At 40.9% G+C, this 12,062-nt stretch overlaps 1 protein-coding gene across 1 annotated transcript in view; it reads right to left on the minus strand.

The window, feature by feature from the left end:
* The window catches only part of LOC131501626 (phospholipid-transporting ATPase ABCA3-like), a 102,828-nt gene that overhangs the window by 88,929 nt on the left and 1,837 nt on the right, over nucleotides 1–12,062 (minus strand). The gene's annotated exons all lie outside the window — the stretch shown is intronic.

Consider the following 12,062-nt stretch of genomic DNA (forward strand, 5'->3'; position numbering starts at 1 on the left):
ATTTCTTCATTGATTATGGGTTTGTTCAAATTTTCTATTTCTTCCTGTTTCAGTTTTGGTAGTGTGTGAGTGTCTAGGAATTTGTCCATGTTTTCCAGATTTCCAGTTTGTTGGCATATAATTTTTCATAGTATTCTCTAATAATTGTTTGCATTTCTGTGGGTGTTGGTTGTGATCTCTCCTCTTTCATTCATGATTCTATTTGGGTCCTCTCTCCTTTTTGAGATGTCTGGCTAGGGGGTTATCAATTTTGTTTATTCTTTCAACAAACCAGTTCTTTGATTCATTGATTTGTTCTACTGGTTTTTTTTGGATTCTGTATTGTTTATTTCTGCTCTAATCTTTATTATTTCTCTTCCTCTGCTGGCTTTGGGTTTTATTTGCTGCTGTCTCTCTAGTTCCTTTAGCTATGAGGTTACGTTCTAAATTTGGGACCTTTCTTGCTTCTTGAGATAGGCCGGAACTGCAATGTATTATCCTCTTAGGACTGCATTTGCTGCACCCCAACGGGTTTAGACTGCCATGTTTCCATTTTTATTTGCTCCATATGTTTTTTTAATTTCTTCGTTAATTTTCTGGTTGACCCATTCATTCTTTAGTAGGATATTCTTTAACCACCTGGTGTGCTTTGATTTGTTCACTGAAGTAACTCTGAGAAAAAAGGGGGGAAGGTGGGGGGAAAGCCTTATCTCATACAAAGAGAAAAATGAAAGGGGCAAGGGATAAAAAAAAAAAGACCAGGCAGAAAATAAAAGGAATTACAAGGCTTAATCCTAAGAGAGACAGAGGAAAATAAATAAAAAGGAGATACAGAAAAGGTGTAAAAAGAATAGAGTAAAAATGCCTGATTAAACAATCAGAAGAAAGAAATAAAGAAAGAAGAAAGAAAGAAAGAAAGATGTAGACAGATAATAGGAATTGACCAAAAATCAAAACAGAAACTATAAGCCTGATTCCAAAGGAAAGGAAAGGAAAAAAAAAAAAAAAAAAGAGGCCGGCAAAAGGAAAAAAGAAGGGAAAAGTGAAATAATAATAATAATAATAATAATAATAATAATAATAATTTAAAAAAACAGACTAACACACAAAACCATAGAATAGTTCTCTGTTAGTGCCTGGGACCAGTGGCTGTGCTGGTCTGGAGGAGAGGCCATCTGGTTCAGTCAGTGCCAGTCCCGCTCCAGTTGATAAGCAGTTACCAGGCACAGAGGGGCAGAGTTTGGTATAAGCTGGTCCCACCTCAACTAGGGGCTGCTGTTCTGTTCCATGAAGCCCCATTGTGTTGGTGATGGGGAGAAAAATGGCGACACCCCAAACTCTCCTCTCTGGACTGGGTGCATCAAACCACGCCGTTCAGGCCATCCTCACAGAGTAGCATGGGGGCAAGCCAGCCAGCTTGTCCTGCTCCACAGTCTCCGGTGCCTCCTAGGCGCTCGGCTGCGATTCAAAACCCAATGTCTTAAAGGATCCTGCTCTGCACAAACCTGGTTCTGGGGTAATGCCACTCCGCCCAGCCCACAAAGGGCCTCTGGATGGCGCCTGCAGGGTCTTTTATCCTTGGGAGGGCAATCAATCCTCTTCCCACAGTACTCAAGGGAGGGGACTGCTCTCTCCCAGTGCCCCTACCACACAGAGTGCTGGCTCCCCTCCCCACCAGGCACGCACACATGGCAGGCTCCAGTCCAGAGAAAGTTGCACACCCCTGAAAACTCTGATCTTTATCTCCTAAGGCTGTTTACAAAGTAGAATCTGGCTCTCTCCGTATTTTTCGTTCCCAGGTCCATGGTCCGGAGAGGTTTTTCTCTTCTTCCACAGCCTCTCTAGTTTCTCCACAGAAGGGGTCCCCTCTCTTCTGAGCATATGCCTCCTGTTTTATCTCTCCCAATTCGTCAACACGCACATCTGTCCTGCCAAGCTGTCTCTTTCTACCTGTGGAGATTTTTCTGTCATTCTGCAGCCTGTATTCCTGGGTATTCCAAGTGTTTGGAACTCAATACAGGTGTGTTTGAGGGAGGAGGGAAATTCGGGTCCCCCTACTTCTCCGCCATTTTAGCTGCTCCCAGTATGCTAATCACTTTGATTACTAAGCTGAAAAGTCTCAGATCCAGGAAGATTCAGAGAGAACAGCAAAGTTTTAAAAAACTGACCTGACTGTGACAACATGGATAGACCCAGAGGGTATTATGCTAAGTGAAATATGTCAGACAGAGAAACACAAATACCATATGATTTCACTTGTATGCAGAATTGAAAAAACCAAACAAACAAAGCAAAAACAGGCCCATAACTATGGAGAACAAACTGGTGGTTGCCAGAAGGAAGATGGGTGGGGAAATGGACAAAAATGGGTGAGGAGGAGTGAGAGGTACTGGCTTCCAATTATGGAATGAATAAGTGACAGGAAGTAAAGGTACAGCATAGGGAACACGGTCTATGGTACTCTAATAGTGTTGTACACTGCCAGGTATAGCTATGCTTATAGTGACCATAATATAATATATAGAGCTGTCAAATCACTGTATTGTACACCTGAAAACTAATGTAACATTGTGTGTTAATTATACTTCGATAATAAATAAATAAATAAATAAGACTTGCATAATACCCCTACGTCTTGCAGTACAGTTTAGCATTTCCTAGAAAACAGTACTTATATTGTTCCTGTGCCTGAAACCACTATCAATTTCTCAAATAATAACAAATTTAAAAAAAACTGAACTGATATTGCAACCACAGTCCACAGAGGTAGGTTGGAACTTATGGCTTAAACGTAAGCAAGTAGGGTTGCCAGATAAAATACAGGATGCTCAGTTAAATCTGAATTTCAGAGAAGTAACAAATATTTAAGAGGACACACTTATACTAAAATATTAGCCATACTTCATTTGAAATTCAAATTTAACTGGACACTCTGTATTTTATTTGCTACATCTGGCAACCCTATGACCAGGCCAATTGCCTGCTAAACAAAAATATCAATATTCCCCACATGATTTAAAACAGGACCCAGACTCTCAGAGTTCAATACACAAATGTCCAGAATATAATCCAAAATTACTCAGCATATAAGATACCACAAGTCTCAGGTTGCACAGGAGGAGACAATCAATAGATACCAATGGTGATAGATATTGGAATTACCTAAAAAAAACAAAAAAACTTTAAAGCAGCTACTATTATATATTCAAGAGAATAATCACAGTCTTGAAACAAAATTTAAAATATAGCAAGTATGAGGGGCTCCTGGGTGGCTCAGTTGGTTGAGCATCCAACTCTTGGTTTTGGCTCATGTCATTATCTCATCGTTCATGAATTTGAGCCGTGCATCAGGCTCTGTGCTGACAGTGGGGAGCCTGCTTGGGATTCTCTCACTCCCTCCTTCTCTGCCCCTCCCTGCTCGCTCTCTCTTTCTCTCTCTCTCTGTCAAGATAAATAAACTTTAAAAAATAAAAATAAATTTAAAAAAGAAAAAAAAAGAAAAGTATGAGCAAAGAAATAGAAGATATGAGAAAAAAACAAAGGGAAATTTTAGAATTGAAAGTAACCAAAATAAAACTCACTGGATAGACTCAAGAGCAGAATGAAGATGATGGAGGAAAGAGTCAGCAAACTTGAAGAAAGATCAATAGAAATTATCCAATATGAACAAAACAGGGGAGGAGGAAATTTTTAAAAAACGAACACCGCCTCCAGATTACGTGGGACAACAAATATAAAGTCTAACATACAATTCATCAGAGTCTCAGAAGACAGGACAGAGTGTGACGCTGAAAAAATATTTAAAGAAATAAAGGTCGTAAACTTCCAAATGTGGCAAAAGACACAAACGTACAGGTATCACAAGTTGAGCAAACCCCGAATGAGATAAACTGAAGAAATGTATGTACACACATCATAATCAAACTCAAAAATTTAAAACAAATAAAAAGTCCTGAAGAAAAGCCAGAGGAAAACAAGGTTTGGCTCCGCAGAAGCACAGAGTTGGGTGTTTGCGCGGAGCGAGCAAGTTCCCTGGCAGGAACTGGTTCCCTTTGGGATTTTGGCTGGGGGATGGGCGGGGGAGATGGCGCTGGCAAGCGCCTTTGTTCCCCACCAAACTGAGCTTTGTCGTCCGGGGGGCTCAGCAGCTCTCCCTCCCTTTGTCCTCCAGCCTTCCCGCTTTCCGAGCAGAGCTGTTAACTTATGACCTCCCAGACACTAAGTCGCACTTGCTGTCGGAACACACTCTGTCTGGCCCCTCTGCTTTTGCCAGCCAGACTCGGGGGCTCTGGTTGGCCGGCAGGCTGCCCCTTCGCCCCGGCTCCCTCCCGCCAGTCCGTGGAACGCACACCACCTCGCCGCCGTTCCTACCCTCTTCCGTGGGCCTCTCGTCTGCGCTTGGCTCCAGAGACTCCGTTCTGCTAATCCTCTAGTGGTTTTCTGGGTTATTTAGGCAGGTGTAGGTGGAATCTAAGTGATCAGCAGGACGCGTGGTGAGCCCAGCATCCTCCTATGCCGCCATCTTCCTCACTCCTCCCAGTTGTGTCCTACTCTTGATCTCAGCTCAGGTCTTAATCTCAGGGCCCACATTGGGCTCCACGATGGGCATGAAGTATATCCCTACAATTCTACAGCTTTACAATTTAAAACTGGGAAAAAGAAGAAATTAAAGAACATCTAAATAAATGAAAAGACATCCCATGTTCATGGACTCAAAGTACTCCCCAAATTGATGGCAGTACTCCCCAAATTGAACTAAGAATCAATCAATCCCCAACTGCTTTTTGTAGAAATGAATACATGGATTCTAGAATTCATATGGAAGGGCAAGGAACCCTGGATAGCCAATCTTGAAAGAGAACAAAGTTCGAGGGCTCACACTTACTAATTTCAATACTTTCTACAAAGTGACAATAATCAAAATAGTATGGTACTGGCATAAGCACAGATATATAAAACAAGGGAACAGAGTTGAGAGTCTAGCAATAAACCCATTCATCTATGTTCAACAGATTTGCAGCAAGGGTCTTACGTTCATTCAAGAGGAAATAACAGTCTTTTGAACATACAGTGCTTAAGCAACCAACATACAAAACAATAAATTTCAACTCTTACCTTGTACCACATACAAACATTAATTCAAATGGATTAAACAGCCAAATGTAAGAGCTAAAACAATAAACTCCAAAAAAAAAAAATTGGAGTAAATCTTCACAATCTGGATTTAGCAATGCAATCTTAGGATACCAGATAAAGGTACAGATAAATTCGGCTTCATCAGAATAAAACTATTGAGTACTGAAGGGTACTAAAAGACAACTCATGAATGGAATGAAAATATTCTCAAATTATATATCTGATAAGGGTTTCATATACTGAATATTTATAAAGCACTCTTACAACTCAACAACAAAATGACAAACCAATTAAATAATGAGCAAAAGGATCTAAATAGGCATTTCTCCAAAGAAATTACACAAATGGCCAAGGAGGGCATAAAAAGATGCTCAACATCACGAGTCATTACGGAAATGCAAATCGGGATTACCATGAGATACCACTAGAATGGCTATTTAAAACACACACACACAAACACAAACACACACACACTTTTTAACAGAAAAAAACAACAAGTGTTGGCAAGAACTTGAAAACCTGGAACGCTCACACACTGCTGGTGGGCATGTGAAATGGTACAGCTGCTGTGAAAAAGTCTGGCAGTTCCTCAAAAAGTTAAACATACAGGGGTGCCTGGATGGCTCTATTGGTGGAGGATACGACTTGATCTTGGGAGTCAGGAATTCAAGCCCCACCTTAGACGTAGAGATTACTTAAATACACACACACAAAAAATTTTTTTTGAAGCTAAACATGTAATTACCATATGACCCTGCAATTCCACTTCTAGGTATATACCCAACAGACTACAAAACATGTCCATGCAAAAATATGTACAGTAATGTTCATAGTAGCATTATTGGTAATAGTCAAAAAGTAGAAACCCAAAAGTTCATCAACTAATGAACAAACAAAATGTGGTATATCCAAAAACTGACTGAGGTACTGATAAACACCCAGGAACCTTGAAAACGGTTTTTTTGACCAGAAGATGGCAGTGTAGGAGGAGGCTGGGCTCACCTCGACCTGCTGATCTCTTAGATTCCACCCACATCTGCCTAAATAACCCAGAAAAACGCTGGAAGACTGGCAGAACAGAGTCTCCGGAGCCAAGTGTAGGCGAGAGGCCCACAGAAGAGGGTAGGAAGGGCGGAGAGGTGGTGCGCCCTACACGGACTGGCAGGAGGGAGCCAGGGAGTGGAGGGGCAGCCCGCCCTGTAAGGCAGAGCCCCTGAAGTCTGGCTTGCAAAAGCAGAGGGGCTGGACTCCGTGAGTTCTGAAAGCCAGCGGGACTTAACATCTGGAATTTTAAAAGTCAACAGCTCTGCTCTCAAAGAGTGGGGAGGGCGAGAGGGCACCAGGAGGGAGAGTTGCTGAGCCCTGGAAGGCAGGGTTCAGCTTGGCGGGGAACAAAGGTGCTGGCCAGTGCCAGATCCCTTTCCCATCCCCCAGCTGAAATCCCAAAGACAACCTGTTCCTGTCACCAAACTTGTTTGCACCGCACAAATTCTGTGCTTCTGTGGATACATCTCTCTGACAGGTCTGCCTCCCTCCCAGTGCTGCAGGGCCCCTCCCACAGGGGGCCACCAACGGCAAAGCAAGCTCAGCCTGCACCTTCCGCCCCTGTGCACCTTGTGGATCCACCCTGACTAACACACCAGATCCCATCAGTGTAGCACGACGAGCCTGGCAGTGTGCAAGTAGCCCAGACAGAGGCCATACCACTCCACAGTGAGTCCTGCCCCTGGGAGAGGGGAAGATAAGGTACACGCAGGTCTGACTATGGCCCCAGCGGTGGGCTGGGGGCAGACATCGGGTCTGTCTGCAGCCCCGCACACCAACACAAGTTACTCCAGACAGCACAGGGGAAGTGCCCTGAAGTTTGGAGCCACTGCAGAGACTACCCAAAATGACAAAATGGAAGAACTCTCCTCAAAATAAACTCAGGGAAGTAGCGACAGCTAACGCAATATAATGGAACAAGAATTTAGAATAATAGTCATAAAATTAATCGCTGGGCTTGAAAAAAGCATAGAGGACAGCAGAGAATCTATTGCTACAGAGATCAAGGGACTAAGCAATAGTCATGAGGAGCTAAACAATGCTATAAATGAAGTGTGAAATAAAATGGAGGTGACCACAGCTAAGATTGAAGAGGCGGAGGAGAGAATAGGTGAATTAGAAGATAAAAATATGGAAAAAGAGGAAGCTGAGAAAAAGAGATAAAAAATTCCAGGAGTATGAGGGGAGAATTAGAGAACTAAGTGATACAATCAAACACTACAATATCGGTATAATAGGAATTCCAGAAGAGGAAGAGCGAGAGAAAGGGGCTGAAGGTGTACTTGAACAAATCATAGCTGAGAACTTCCCTAATTTGGGGAAAGAAAAAGGCATTGAAATCCAAGAGGCACAGAGAACCCCCTTCAGACATAACTTGAATCGATCTTCTGCACGACATATCATAGTGAAACTGGCAAAATACTAGGATAAAGAGAAAATTCTGAAAGCAGCTAGGGATAAACAGGCCCTAACTTACAAACGGAGACCCATAAGACTAGTGGCAGACCTATCTACTGAAACTTGGCAGGCCAGAAAGGAATGGCAGGAAATCTTCAATGTGATAAACAGAAAAAATATGCAGCCGAGAATCCTTTATCCAGCAAGTCTGTCATTCAGAATAGAAGGAAAGATAAAGGTCTTCCCAAACAAACAAAAACTGAAGGAATTCATCACCACTAAACCAGCCCTACAAGAGATCCTAAGGGGGATTCTGTGAGTGAAATGTTGCAAGGACCACAAAGTACCAGAGACCTCACTACAAGCATGAAACCTACAGACATCACAGTGACTCTAAACCCATATCTTTCAATAATAACACTGAATGTAAATGGACTAAATGCGCCAACCAAAAGACGTAGGGTATCACAATGGATAAAAAAAACAAGACCCATCTATTTTCTGTCTACAAGAGACTCATTTTAGACCTGAGGACACCTTCAGATTGAAACTGAGGGGATGAAGAACTATCTATCATGCTACTGGAAGTCAAAAGAAAGCTGGAGTATCCATACTTATATCAGACAAACTAGACTTTACATTAAAGGCTGTAACAAGAGATGAAGAAGGGCATTATATAATAATTACAGAGTCTATCCATCAGGAAGAGCTAGCAATTATAAATGTCTATGCGCCGAATACGGGAGCCCCCAAATATATAAAACAATTCATCACAAACACAAACAACATTATTGATAAAAATGTGGTAATTGCAGGGGACTTTAATATTCCACTTAGAGCAAGGGACAGATCATCTTGACACGGGATCAATAAAGAAACAAGGCCCTGAATGGGTCTTTTTTTAAAAAAAAAAAAAAAAAGAAAGAAAGAAAGAAACAAGCGCCCTGAATGATACATTGGATCAGATAGACTTCACAGATATATTTAAACTCTGCATCCCAAAGCAACAAAATATACTTTCTTCTTGAGTGCACATGGAACCTTCTCCAAGATAGATCTCATACTGGGTCACAAAACAGCCCTTCATAAGTATGAAAGAATTGACATCATACCATGCACACTTTCAGACCACAATGCTATGAAGCTTGAAATCAACCACAGGAAAAAGTCTGGAAAACCTCCAAAAGCGTGGAGGTTAAAGAACACCCTACTAAAGAATGAGTGGGTCACCCAGGCAATTAGAGAAGAAATTTAAAAATATATGGAAACAAATGAAAATAAAAACACAACAATCCAAATGCTTTGGGATGCAGTAAAGGCAGTCCTGAGAGGAAAATACATTGCAATCCAGGCCTATCTCAAGAAACAAGAAAAATCCCAAATACAAAATCTAAAGCACACCTAAAGGAAATAGAAGCAGAACAGCAAAGACAGCCCAAACCCAGCAAAAGAAGAGAAATAATAAATATCAGAGCAGAAATAGACAATATAGAATCCAAAAAAACTGTAGAGCAAATCAATGAAACCAAGAGTTGGTTGTTTGAAAAAATAAACACAATTGATAAACCTCTAGCCAGGCTTCTCAAAAAGAAAACGGAGATGACCCAAATAGATAAAATCATGAATGAAAATGGAATTAGTACAACCAATCCCTCAGAAATACAAGCAATTATCAGGGAATACTTGGAAAAATTATATGCCAACAAACTGGACAACCTGGAAGAAATGGACAAATTCCTAAGCACCCACATACTTCTAAAACTCAAACAGGAAGAAATAGAAAACTTGAACCGACCCACAACCAGCGAAGAAATTGAATTGGTTATCAAAAATCTCCCAACAAATAAGAGTCCAGGACCAGATGGCTTCCCTGGGGAATTCTACCAGACATTTAAAGGAGAGATAATACCTATCCTTCTCAAGCTGTTCCAAAAAATAGAAAGGGAAGGAAAACTTCCAGACTCATTCTATGAGGTCAACATTACTTTGATTCCTAAACCAGACAGAGACCCACCAAAAAAAATAGAACCACAGGCCAATATCCCTGATGATTATGGATGCAAAAATTCTCACTAAGATACTTGCAAATCAAATTCAACAGCATATAAAAACAATTATTCACCATTATATCACCACCCATGATCAAGTGGGATTCATTCCTGGGCTGCAGGGCTGGTTCAACATTCGCAAATCAATCAGTGTGATACATCACATCAATAAAAGAAAAGATAAGAACCATATGATCCCATCAATCAATGCAGAAAAAGCATTTGACAAAATTCAGCATCCTTTCTTAATAAAAACCCTCAAGAAAGTCGGGATAGAAGGAACATACTTAAAGATCATAAAAGCCATTTATGAAAAGCCCACAGCTAATATCATCCTCAATGGGGAAAAACTGAGAGCTTTTTCCCTGAGATCAGGAACACGACAGGGATGTCCACTCTCACCGCTGTAGTTTGACATAGGGTTGGAAGTGCTAGCATCAGCAATCAGACAACAAAAGGACATCAAAGGCATCAAAATTGGCAAAGATGAAGTCAAGCTTTCACTTTTTGCAGATGACATGATACTATACATGGAAAATCCGATAGACTCCACCAAAAGTCTGCTAGAACTGATACATGAATTCAGCAAAGTTGCAGAATACAAAATCAATGTACAGAAATCAGTTGCATTCTTATACACTAATAATGAAGCAACAGAAAGACAAATAAAGAAACTGATCCCATTCACAATTGCACCAAGAAGCATAAAAAACCTAGGAAAAAAACCTAACCAAAGATGTAAAAGATCTGTATGCTGAAAACTATAGAAAGCTTATGAAGGAAACTGAAGAAGATACAAAGAAATGGAAAAACATTCCATGCTCATGGATTGGAAGAATAAATACTGTGAAAATGTCATTACTACCCAAAGCTATCTACACATTCAATGCAATCCCAATCAAAATTGCACCAGCATTCTTCTCGAAGCTAGAATAAGCAATCCTAAAATTTGTATGGAACCACAAAAGACCCTGAATAGCCAAAGTAATATTGAAGAAGAAGACCAAAGCAGGAGGCATCACAATCCCAGACTTTAGCCTCTACTACAAAGCTGTCATCATCAAGACAGCATGCTTTTGGCACAAAAACAGACACATAGACCAATGGAATAGAATAGAAACCCCAGAACTACACCCGCAAAAGTATGGCCAACTAATCTTTGACAAGGCAGGAAAGAATATCCAATGGAAAAAAAGACAGTCTCTTTAATAAATGGTGCTGGGAACTGGACAGCAACATGCAGAAGAATGAAACTAGACCACTTTCTTACACCATTCACAAAAATAAACTCAAAATGGATGAAGGACCTGAATGTGAGACAGGAAACCATCAAAACCCTAGAGGAGAAAGCAGGAAAAGACCTCTCTGACCTCAGCCACAGCAATTTCTTACTTGACACAAATGCAAAGGCAAGGGAATTAAAAGCAAAAATGAACGATTGGGACCTCATCAAGATAAAAATCTTCTGCACTGCAAAGGAAACAGTCAACAAAACTAAAAGGCAACCAACGGAATGGGAAAAGATATTTGTAAATGACATATTGGACAAAGGGCTAGTATCCAAAATCTTTAAAGAACTCACCAAACTCCACACCCAAAAAACAAATAATCCAGTGAATGGGCAGAAAACATGAATAGACACTTCTCTAAAGAAGACCTCCAGATGGCCAACAGGCACATGAAAAGATGCTCAACGTCGCTCCTCATCAGGGAAACACAAAACAAAACCATACTCAGATACCACCTCACCCCAGTCAGAGTGGCTAAAATGAACAAATCAGGAGATTATAGATGCTGGTGAGCATGTGGAGAAATGGGAACCCTCTTGCACTGTTGGTGGGAATGCAAATTGGTGCAACCGCTCTGGAAAACAGTGTGGAGGTTCCTCAAAACATTAAAAATAGATCTATTTATAGATCTATTTAATAGTCTATTAAAAATAGACTCAGCAATAGCACTGCTAGGAATTTACCCAAGGGATACAGGAGTGCTGATGCATAGGGGCACTTGTACCCCAATGTTTATAGCAGCACTTTCAACAATAGTCAAATGATGGAAAGAGCCTAAATGTCCATCAACTGATGAATGGATAAAGAAATTGTGGTTTATATACACAATGGAATACTACTTGGCAATGAGAAAAAATGAAATATGGCCTTTTGTAGCAATGTGGATTAAACTGGAGTGGTAGCCTAAGTGAAATAAGTCATACAGAAAAAGACAGATACCATATGTTTTCACTCTTATGTGGATCCTGAGAAACTTAACAGAAGACCATGGGGGAGGGGAAGGGGGAAAAAAAAGTTAGGGAGGGAGCCAAACCATAAGAGACTCTTAAAAACTGAGAATAAACTGAGGGTTGATGGGGGGTGGGAGGGAAAGGAAAGTGGATGATGGGCATTGAGGACGGCACCTGTTTGGATGAGCACTGGGTGTTGTATGGAAACCAATTTGACA

This window comes from Neofelis nebulosa, chromosome 18, assembly GCF_028018385.1.
Source record: "Neofelis nebulosa isolate mNeoNeb1 chromosome 18, mNeoNeb1.pri, whole genome shotgun sequence".
Classification (NCBI taxonomy): Eukaryota; Metazoa; Chordata; class Mammalia; order Carnivora; family Felidae; genus Neofelis; species Neofelis nebulosa.